Source organism: Bidens hawaiensis, unplaced genomic scaffold (assembly GCF_021521415.1).
Source record: "Bidens hawaiensis isolate Kalapana, Puna unplaced genomic scaffold, B.hawaiensis_p1.1 tig00003058_1, whole genome shotgun sequence".
In the NCBI taxonomy this organism is placed as follows: Eukaryota; Viridiplantae; Streptophyta; class Magnoliopsida; order Asterales; family Asteraceae; genus Bidens; species Bidens hawaiensis.
The window spans coordinates 2,032,046-2,044,239 of NW_027491165.1; the positions used below are offsets into that span (position 1 = coordinate 2,032,046).

Genomic DNA, 12,194 nt, shown 5'->3' on the forward strand with positions numbered 1-12,194 from the left:
TTTTTTGTTCATTCATATATGTCCGTATTCGTTTGTTTATGTTGGTTTAGTTATATTCGTTTACATTATATTTATTTACTTTATAAAGAAACATGACCAAAAAAGTCAGTTGGCTAATTTTATTTATTTTGGATTTTATGAAGGTTTTAAAAACAAGTTCAGATATTTTGGTATTTATCAGTGGGGTTGTTATGACTTTGAATACTAAATTAATATATAAATATTAAGAAAAAAAATCGAAGATGCAACAAATAATAATTTGATATCACCGACAAATACAAACCTCACCTTTACATGTTTGTTTGTCTAATATCAAAATCAATATTAAATACAAAAATGGGAATCAATATAAATCCAAAACATGAATACATCGAGATCTGATTCCATTACAAATCTTTTGAAATAGAATAATTAAAGGGAGATTAGTAAAATATCCCTTTTGATGAGAGAAAAAGACCAAATAGCCTGTGAGATTTTATTTTTTCAAAATAGCCCATCAAATCTAACATGAAGAAAACCAACTGTGACATGATATTTCAAGCTGTTTTTATCGGCAACATGAGTTTTCAAAAAATATGGTTTTTGTGTTTTTTTGAAATTCATCTCCAAAGATGAATTTCATTTGAATTTCGTCTTTAAAACCCTTTAATCTTCAAGCTAGTTCTTTCACACCTATTAATCTTCAACCAAGTTACCAAGTGGTCTAATGGACCCCCGCTTCAAAAACCATGACGGTTGGTGCGCCGTCGGAGTCTCATGCGTCGCCGTGGTCGTCACAAAGGGGATAGGCTCACACTTCGCACAGACCATTGCAAGGTCCGTGGAGTAATGGGTGTTTCGGGAATCGAATCTTTTTGATGAAAAGAGTGAAATATCAAATGTGGTTTAGAAGAAAATGAGTTCTTTGATAGACGTGAAGCTTAGCCGTGAAGCCATTGATGCTGTGGGATGCAAAGAGAAGCTTTATATAACTAATGGTAGTAAAGAAGGTATGCTGTGGGATGCGCTACCTAACATATGGTCAACGGTGTCCGAAACACCGTCGGAAGCAATGTCAACGACGGCTGACGTCAGACATTCTCCATTACGCTTGAGTTTCCGTCGCGGTGAGACGCCGGTTAATAAACCGTTACCAATTGAAATAACCACCAGGTCTTCAACGCCAGTGAGCGACATAAACTCGCGCTTATTATGCAACGCGTGAGTAACCGTGATGGCGGTTGGATTATTCATCACTAAACCGCCATCCACAGCGAGACAGAAGGTTTTTCCGTCAACGGAAGTAAACGGAAACGGTTTAAATGTTGACGGATTGGCTGACGTGGCGCGAATGACCTTCCAGAGCTCGAAATCAAAGCTTGGCGAATCGGAAGCATCCGCACGAGAAAACACAAACGGAGCGGAGGTATTGAGATCGAAACACGGAATAAGCAGAGGCTTACATGTATCCTTTAACGTCAAAACTTTACCATCATCTCTAGTGCATACGTTCTTGAAGAGGTAGGTCCCAGCAGAGCCCAGTTGGACCCACAAGACTCACCTCAAAGAGGGACGTCTGCGCAGTTGGACCCGCAAGACTCACCTTCAAGAAGGACGTCCGCGCAAAGACTAAACTCGCAAGACTCACCTTGAAGAGGGACGTCTGCGCAAAAACCAACTGGATCCGCAGGACCCACCATGCTCAGAGACGTGACGTCCTTACGCGCAGTACGCAAGCTGTTCCCGCAGGAAAAGCCTCCCAATGGTCGACGTACTCCGCCTGTTCCCGCAGCAACGGATACTAGCCATCAGGGAAGGCTACCCGCGCTGCAAGGCTACACGTACAAGGCACTAACTCTTAAATAATTCAGTAATGTCACCTGAAGAAGGAGTGAGTAAGCCGGGAATACTCCGACACAAAGCCGGGAAAACTCCCGCCCAAATGAGCCAGTCCGTACGCTACTGGAGGACCTTTTGTACTGTACCTGCCAAGGTAAAGTACAAAAGATCTGACCAAAGCAGCGACAGCTCGCTGACAACAGTACGACGAGCAGCACGCTCTACTACTTTATGTCACTATCAGCCGCTGCCTACTCACCAACCCCTGTCGGGGCACGTCCATAGCCTGCAGTTGGTGGAAAAGGAATAGTTCACAGCCAGCCTGGTCACTATCAGCCGCTTCCTACCCACCAACCATCAGCATGGCACGTGCGTAGCCCATAGTTGGTAGAACAGGAATACTATTCAGCCGGCTGTACCTGCTTGGAAACCTACCTTCGGCTATAAATACTCCAACACCTTGGAACGGTATCATTATCTTATATCTCCATATATTATCTGATATCTGCTCTAGACATTTCTCTTAATATACACTTATATTCAAGAGCAATCTAGTCTGATTCTCACGCCGGAGGGTGGTCACAAGGAGGTACCCCCCCTTCTCAGTGACGAGCTCACGGTGTCTGTTTTGCAGGTCATCGGAAGAATAACCATCTTGCCGGATACAACCCTCGTGGGAAACATCTATTTAACCCCCAGATAATACGTAATCTGCCCGGGGTCGATTAGTGTTTCTTCATTGGTGCCATCCGTGCATAAAAGCTAGAACTTATTCTTTTTCAGTTTTTTCAAACTTCTGGAAAGATGGTTAACGTTACTCCGGTCCCGAGGCCAGCGAGTGACCAAGAAACCCCGGTAATCACAACCCCAGCTACTGGGAGGAACACCGGCGACTACACAAATTTTACGAACACTACCCCGGTTACTCAAGCCGGGGCAAGTGCAGTAAATTTTACGAACACTACCCCGGTTACCCAAGCCGGGGCAAGTGCAGTAAACAATCATCCCCTGAGATTCATTGATACCCAGGTGGAAAGACAACGGACGAGGCTCCCCCACCAAACATTTGAACAAGTTAAAGCGTGGGCGGAAGCACGTCAGAATGAATTCCAAGCTGAGTTGGACGAACGCTTACGTTCCATCCAACAGGCTGACGAATTTGGAAGCACTCAACAGCTCAACATGAGCAGTGAGTGCGAGTACTCGGACGATGATCGGGAGGAATCCGACACCGACGCAAACCCTCGCCATAGGGCGAAAGGGAAGCGTAAGGAAACGGACTTCCAACCGAGAAGGAATTTCGGAGACACCTTCAAACCAAGGAACGCGGGGGGAAACCGACGCGACTTCTCCTTAACCTTTAGACCAACTGCTGCAAATGCGGGAACATCCAAGTTTGCAAGGGACATTGCGGAAGCAATCGCCCCGAGAAGTGCCAAACAGATGTCCAATATCGGCACTTATGATGGTATATCTGACCCAGACGATCATTTGAACAGATTCATAGCGGGGGCAACCGTCAGCAACTGGACGGAACCCACGTGGTGTTATATGTTCCAGATGACGCTGGTTGGAGCAGCCAGAGCGTGGTTTGACCGTTTACCGGTCCACCACATCTACGATTGGGCAGACTTCCAACAGAAGTTCAACCAACACTTCAGTCAACAAAGAAAGTACACTGAAGAGCAATGGACGATCCTCAACTGCATCCGAGAGGAAGATGAATCTTTGCTAGACTTCATCACTCGCTTCAACTCAAAGAAGCTGAGTCTGGGCGCTATTAGCGAAGATCTTGTTCGCGCTGCTTTCATCCAGGGCGCGAAAGATCCAGAGCTCATCCGCACCTTAACGGGTAAAGACGGCATGCCATCCATATGGGATGCCATCATGACAGCAGCTAAGCGCTTCGCGGAAACGGAAAAGCAACTGGGTAGAGATCTTCCCCAAAGCACAAACCTCTACACCCAGAAAACAATAGAAAACAACGTCTTACCGCCCGACTAAACAAAAAGAGGAAGCTAGGTATTTGGCAGTCAAGGGTAAACTTCGACACCTCATCCGGCTCGCACCCTCGGTTAGGCGGAAAGGACAACATGCAGTCGTCGAACCGGAACTCCAGATGGACGCCACTCACCAAAAGCGTCACCGAGATATTCGCCACTGAAAGGCTCCCATAGCCAGAGGCTCCAATTATTCGACAACGTCCAAACGCTGATCAAAGCAAATTCTGTGACTTCCACAGGACAAGAGGCCACACTACCGAGGAATGCTTAGACTTGAAGGACATCGTCGAAGCATTTGTCAGAGATGGGACGCTCACGCACCTCGTGGCATAATGAACGCTGAGCAGGCTAATGCGTGTTGAACCCCATTTGGGAAAAACACGAAACTGCAGCTTCAATGTTGGAGACTACATACTACGTAAACAACGAGATTCCGAACCAAGTGTATATCGGCTCGAAAGGCTCGATGACACTCCCATCCCAAGAACATGGAAGGGAGCTCAATTACACAGGTTGCATGTAGATCAATTCCAAACTTGTAAAGAAAAGGCCCAGAGCCACTTCTAATGGAAATGATTCTCCTTATCACATTGACGCTGATAGTCTTACATTTATACTTATGAACTTTCCACACTGATATGCCGGTAATCACCGCATAAATAAGTGGAGACGTCGTTGCGTGTGGACAGCGGCAAAACCCGCATAAACACAAAAAACGGCAAACCTTCACGCAGGTCAGTTATAGGTAAAGTTTGGTCATCCCACTAAATGAAAGTGCCGGTCCTATCTGCACAATCATGATAGAGGAAACTGAACTTTAACCTATTGACAGCCGCGCGTCGAACGGTTAACTTATTCAATACTGATGCCGGTATTCACCGCATAAATAAGTGGAGACGTCGTTGCATGTGGATGGCGGCAAAACCCGCATAAACACAAAAAACGGAAAACCTTCACGCAGGTCAGTTATAGGTAAAATTTAGTCATCCCACTAAATGAAAGTGACGGTCCTACCCGCACAATCATGATAGAGGAAACTAAACATTAACCTATTGACAACCGCGCGTCGAAAGGTTTAACTTGTTCAAAACACTGATATGCCGGTATTCACCGCATATATAAGTGTGAAAAGAAGTCGTTGCGTGTGGAAGGCGGCAAATCCCGCATAAACACAAAAAACGGCAAAAATTTCTAAGATATGAGGACAACCTTCACACAGGTCAGTTATAGGTAAAGTTTAGTCATCCCACTAAATGAAAGTGACGGTCCTACCCGCACAATCATGATAGAGGAAACTGAACATTAACCTATTGACAACCGCGCGTCGAAAGGTTTAACTTATTCAAAACACTTAGAAAATCTCTAAGGAAAAGATGAGAAAAATCTCCACGCAGGTCAGATGTAGGTAAAGTTTAGCCATCCTACTAAGTGAAAGTGACGGTCTTACCCGCACAATCACGAAAGAGGAAGCAAAACTTTAACCTATTATCCGCCACGTTGAAAGGTTAACTTATCCAAAATACTCAAGAAATTGCTAAGTTAAACCAAAATATGCGTGAAACAAAACATATAAGGTTTACAACTCAAGGCATTAACAAATGATTTATATTCCATCAAGATTCAAGTATTACAAGAATATAAATCTATACAAAAAAAAAATGTATCCTAAAGGTGGGAAGGGATCTCAAGGTTCAAACTTCAGGACCACTCCCTCCAAACCCACTCGTACCCGCACCATCAGTTGGCTGTGGCGGTTCAAGGAAAGTCTTGAGGATAGTTAGCCCATCATCAGCGGCAGCAACTTCGTTCACCTTCTCCACCACTGGATGCGGGAAGGCAGCATACTGGTTCACTGCTTGGTCATAAGCAGCTTCAGTATCTACATCGTACAGAGGGAAGTTGGAAGGCGGAATGCCTTGTTCAACAAACCCTAGACCAAGCAGGAAGCCAGCCTTTTCCCCATCCTCATGAGAAGCGTTGAGGGCTGCGCTCATAGCATCGTCATATGATGTGTCCGTGAAGACCCGATGCACAACCTACAAAACAAAAATACCAAGTATCAAAACCTTTTCTAAGTACAAAGAAAAGCGTAAAGACGTTATGAAGCTAAGCTTACCTGCGACAACGCTTCTCGTAGAAGCCATTCCTTGGTAACCAGAGCCTCCTGGAGGGCAGCTTGAGCTTGGTTACGGGCGCGTTCGGCTTCACTTTTGTTAAGGTTGGCAAGCAACACTTCCTTAGCAGCAGCCTCTTCAACGCCCTTTAGCTTACGCTCAGTATGGTCAAGCATACCCCTCTGGTCCAAGATCTCTTGAAGCTTCTTGGCGTCTTCCATGGCCAAGGCGTCATGAGCCTGCTGGAGCCTCTCTAGTTTGGCTTTGAGCTCCTCATTCTCGGAGCGCAGAGGCTCCGCAACAGCTTCAGCCTTGGTGGCCCTCTCGGTTGCGTTCCGCGCAGTTTCCTTAGCCAACCGAAGCTGTTCGTTAACAGTTTGGGTAGCCTTGGAACGGGCCTCGAGACGGGCCTGAACTTCAACCTCAAGGGCCTTGAAGGCCTTCTCCTTCTCCGCAGCAACGGCGGAGAGTCTCCTGTTCTCCTACCGGATAGCCCGCGCCTGAGCTACTTCTTGGATACGAGCCGCCTTTAACTTGTCATTTTCATGACAAAGCAGCTCGAAGCGCGGCTGCATCTGGGCAAGGAGAATTCGAAGCTCGTTTGTCAGCCTACCCTCCTGGTAGCTTGACATAGCTTCTCCCAGAGCACCACTGGTGGCCGCGTGACGCGCCCACTCGACGCAGTCCACAGCCGTCCGAAGGGTTGTTCCCCGGCGGATGTTTCACCGCGGAACATACACCTCATTCGAATCCGACACTGCAAAAACAAAAAGCAGTTAGGAAAAGATGATATAAAAAAAAAATTAGGCCAAAATAACCCTACGCACCTGTAGGGTCGACAACAGGCCGGTAGCCGCCAAACCCATCACCCGAACCTAAGGGATATCCATCCAAGAGGTCAGGCAGATGGGAAGGAGGCAGGGATTGGCTAGAAGCCCCAACGCTGAACATACCTGCTGAACCGGCCGGGGACGAGGTAGTCGCCGGTGCCGGAGGCACGGTTGAAGCCGCCGCGGTAGAAACCATCGGTGGTGAACTCACTGGAGGTGAACTCACAACCGTGGCCGCCGCTGCGGAGGAACCCGCAGAAAAACTCACCGCCGGCTTAGTGAAGGACTCAGTGAATATGGCACTGACAGCCGGCGGAGACGACGTCACAGTTGGAACAGTTGCCTCAACGGGATGAGCAATTGAACCAACACTTGAAACAGGCGCAGCCGCCTGGGTCGTCGCCTCGGGTAGGTTGACCAAACCTACCGTCATGGGTCCAGAAACGCTCCTCCCCGCTCCACTCTGGAATGCGGTAGCATCCACGCCTGCACGAAGACAAGATATATAAGTATAATGGCGGAAAGATATGCAGTTAAAGTAAATAAAGTTTATACTTACGAGTCCTCTTGAGCTTGAAGGTGCGAACAGGCGGGGACGAACCCGATGGAGCCGGCCTCTTCACGCCGATCACCGTCGTCGTACGGGGCTGTTCGGAGGTGACAGCTGTCTCAACCTCCGGAACAGTGGTCTCAACACCACCAGGGTTCCCCGCCGCCTCCTCGCTCTCGGTCTCCGACTCAGACCGGTTCCCCTGATCGGCGGTGGAGGCAACCTTCGCCTTGCCTTTCCTGCCAGCAGCCTTCTTCTTCCTCACGAAGAAAGGACCATCTGCGTATTCCTCATCAGAAGATGATATAATTAGAGGAATTCCAGCAAAGGTTTGTGCATTGAGAGGGCGAGGGTTAAATAACTCCTTACCTGGCCGCGTGGCGCTCAGAATTTGGTGGCCTGGCGGGTAGGCCTCCACAAACCGATCCGCCGTTTGCTCGAGGATGGGCAACTCGTTCTCATCAAGAGCACGAGTACCCAGCCGAAGGGGACCACCAGCCTCTCGCGGATGCAGGAGTGATTGCAAGTTATTCCCCTCTGAAATAAAAAGAGAAACAGTTAGAAGAAAAACCCTAAATCAGCAAAGAAGACGGAGCATACCGTAAGGGATAGAGTTCAAACCGTATTCGAGGATGATGGGAATCTGAGGCGCCTCTGCCCCAGCATCCTTCCATACCCGGTTCATCCCGAGCATCACCAACCCCGACTCCGTGAAGCGGTAAACCGGAGTCTGGATCCGGGAAATCTTGGAGAACCATTCCGCCTCCTGGTAGTTGGAGGCGTGAAGGCTGGGGAGTGCTCTCCCGTTCTTGAATGTCATCGCAATAGGGACGACACGGGCAGAGATGTAAAAGAACTCCCGCTTCCAAGACCGAAGACTGCGCTCGGTAGCACAGATCTTCAAACCCTTGATCTGGGTGACCAAGGTGTACCAGCCCTGGATGCACCTCCAGGAGTAGAAGGTCATCGGGCGGTCGACGCGGGGCTCCACACCAAGAATGAGGCACACCCATTCAAAATGACGGATCTTGGCGATCGCCATTGGATGTACCTCCGTCAGGTGCACACCGTGTCTCTCCAAAACACGGTAACAAACTTCGTCAATGGGAACCTGAGATTCCCATAGACGAAGAACGCAGCATATACCCCTATCTTGCCTTTGGGGGCATCGTACACCGTCTGATGAGGCCCAGGAAACTCAGGCTCGAAAGGCTCGAGCATGAATTTCCTGACGATGTACTGATAAGTGTCGACGGAAAGAGCACACTGGCACTCACCAGCAGTACTCTTGTCATCCTTGTCCGACGTGGACGAAGGATTCTCGAGGTATACATTGGACTCGTCGACAGTAACCTCAGGATCATGAGTAGAAGACATGTCTTGGATGTAAAGAAGAACGATTTCAGGAGATTGCTCGACAGAAAAGTTAGAGTATTCGCCGAAAATCGTTTAGAAGAAGAAAAAAGAAACTGTGAGTTGAGATGCATCCTCTCCTCCCTTTATATACTCATCGCAATGAATGCGATGAATTTAATGCGGAAGAGAGAGGAAAACGCAGGTGCAATGAAACTATGACACGTGGAAAAAGCAAGCTGGCAACAACTGTTGACAGGACGTGCGCCGTAAACTTCGCACCCACGCACCCGAAAACTCGCGCCCACGCGCCTGAAAAAGCGTCTGGAACGACCATATACTGTCACGTCACCATAACTTCCTGCACGTCCTGAAACTGTCAGAAGAAACCATCGGACGACGTTTCAACAGTTTGGACTGTTCTTATCCTTTCACTAACTATTCGAATTTCAAAAAGATTCAAAAGTAAGAGGGACTACACCCCCTTACCTTGGTAACCAAGTAACCGAAAGACAGGTGCGGGTACAGTGTCAAGGCAAAACCCTTCACATACTTAGCACCTGCAGGGAATTGAAGCCAAGAATACCTCGGCAACCAAGTAACTATAAGACGGGTGCGGGTAAAGTGTCAAGGCAAAACCCTTCACATACTTAGCACCCACAGGGAATTGAAGCCAGGAATACCTTGGAAGTAAAGTAACTATAAGACGAGTGCGGGTACAGTGTCAAGGCGAAACCCTTCACATACTTAGCACTCTACAGGGAATTGAAACCAAGAAGGATCTTCTGGGCCATGCTTGCGGAAATGGAAATAACATCCCCGCATAGCGGGAACGTCGAGAACTAGATTGTTTGAAGCTCCAAGATGGAATTGGTTGTTTAACATAATTGATCACTATGTTTAAAACTACCAAAACCTCATGAAGAATCTACACAACTGGAACTCAACGCTCCTGACTTGCGAGGAGGTTACAGACCTACCCACATCATACCCAAAGATCAAGCAGAAAAGTCGGGAATTTCTGCACGTGACATTAGGACTTCCGCGGGAAGAATCCCCATGGAAAACCTTAAAACTAAACCCTTTTCAAAACCCCTTGCTTAAGTCCAAAAGTTCACCTCACTTATTAACAATTCATGAGAAGAACATTGGACTGGGGGGACTTGAAGAGGTAGGTCCCAGCAGAGCCCAGTTGGACCCACAAGACGCACCTCAAAGAGGGACGTCTGCGCAGTTGGACCCGCAAGACTCACCTTCAAGAAGGACGTCTGCGCAAAGACTAAACTCGCAAGACTCACCTTGAAGAGGGACGTCTGCGCAAAAACCAACTGGATCCGCAGGACCCACCATGCTCAGAGACGTGACGTCCTTACGCGCAGTACGCAAGCTGTTCCCGCAGGAAAAGCCTCCCAATAGTCGACGTACTCCGCCTGTTCCCGCAGCAACGGATACTAGCCATCAGGGAAGGCTACCCGCGCTGCAAGGCTACACGCACAAGACACTAACTCTTAAATAATTCAGTAATGTCACCTGAAGAAGGAGTGAGCAAGCTGGGAATACTCCCGCACAAAGCCGAGAAAACTCCCGCCCAAATGAGCCAGTCCGTACGCTACTGGAGGACCTTTTGTACTGTACCTGCCAAGGTATAGTACAAAAGATCTGACCAAAGCAGCGACAGCTCGCTGACAACAGTACGACGAGCAGCACGCTCTACTACTTTATGTCACTATCAGCCGCTGCCTACTCACCAACCCCTGTCGGGGCACGTCCATAGCCTGCAGTTGGTGGAAAAGGAATAGTACACAGCCGGCCTGGTCACTATCAGCCGCTGCCTACCCACCAACCATCAGCATGGCACGTGCGTAGCCCACAGTTGGTAGAACAGGAATACTATTCAGCCGGCTGTACCTGCTTGGAAACCTACCTTCGGCTATAAATACTCCAACACCTTGGAACGGTATCATTATCTTATATCTCCATATATTATCTGATATCTGCTCTAGACATTTCTCTTAATATACACTTATATTCAAGAGCAATCTAGTCTGATTCTCACGCCGGAGGGTGGTCACAAGGAGGTACCCCCCCTTCTCAGTGACGAGCTCACGGTGTCTGTTTTGCAGGTCATCGGAAGAATAACCATCTTGCCGGATACAACCCTCGTGGGAAACATCTATTTAACCCCCAGATTATCCGTAATCTGCCCGGGGTCGATTAGTGTTTCTTCAGTTCTTCAAAACGTTCTCCATCTTCTTACCTGAAAACATCCGTTTGTTATGGAACAAGCCTACGGTTTTCTTCACCGAGAACAGTTTGTTACGGTTCTCGGTGACAAACCTAACCACTTCTCGAGCGGTAAACATCGGGCGTCCGTTACCGTCGTCCGCGTTAATCATGACAGCGAGAAGTGCGCCAATGCCGGTTCCAGCAATAATATCGAAGAAATCGATGATTCTGGCGTTAGAATCACCTGTTTTGGCCTGGATCTGGTCTTCGAGGTGGATCAAAGAGGCTCCGAAGACGATGGCGGTGGTCCCACCACCGTCAATGCTGAGAACTCGTGGTTGCAGTGTGAGAGCCATTTCTTCTCTAGCTTTGAGAATATCTCCAGTGTAACTCTACTAAACTCCACCGCCATTATTAACAGTAACTCACGATTTGGTTATGAGAGACATTAATGGAGTGTGATCGAACGGACTGGGAGTGGAATGGAATGAAGGTAGTGGGGAAGTTGCATTAATATAAGGGGAGGTAAAGTTATGGTGTTTGGTGGTGTATAGGAGAACCGTGTACTCTCGACCGTATTTATTTTGTTTAGTTTTTTTTAGTTAAGTTAGTACATTCAATGACTGTCTCGTCGCACGTGAGAATTGCGTGGAATTTCACATGAATTTGAATTTATAGTTTTTTAAAAGTTCAAATTGGGATTACTTTATTATCATTCTTCATTAATTTAGATGCGGTTTGTTTTTTTAAGAGGTAAAATATCTGCAATCTGTGGACTATATCTGCAGGTATGTGTAGTAGAAGAGATGGACCAAATCTCTGCAATCTGTAAGAAGAAGATTGTTTGTTTTTTAACGTCTGCAGACTGCTAAAATAAACTGAAATTTATAAATAAGCTGAAATTTAAATAAAAAAAAGTCTTCAACATCAAAATTTAAATAATAGTGAAACAACACTATGATAAGAAAAAAAGATCTTTCTTTAAACAATGTACAATTTCACTATAAAAGAAAAAACAATCAAGATGAACCATGTCAAACTTCTCAAAAAAGTCCAACAGAAAAACCATAATCATATCACTCTACACGTAAACTTCTCAAAAAAGTCCAACAAAATAATAATATGTACCTTTTGTGAACTCATCGAATTGCTCAGACGCCTCTTCTTCGTTTATTGGTTTTCTACCGGCTCGAATCCAATCCTGCATGCAAGTTAAAGCCTCAACAATGATGAGGGATAATGAAATTCTATATGAGTCTACTACCCGACCGCCCGTACTGAAACAGACTCGGAAGCCACA

The 12,194-nt window shown here is 47.0% G+C and overlaps 1 pseudogene; it reads right to left on the reverse strand.

The window, feature by feature from the left end:
* Positions 1-963: 963 nt before the first annotated feature.
* Positions 964-11,306, reverse strand: LOC143622181 (putative inactive patatin-like protein 9 pseudogene; annotated as a pseudogene).
* Between the last annotated feature and the right edge of the window lie 888 nt (positions 11,307-12,194).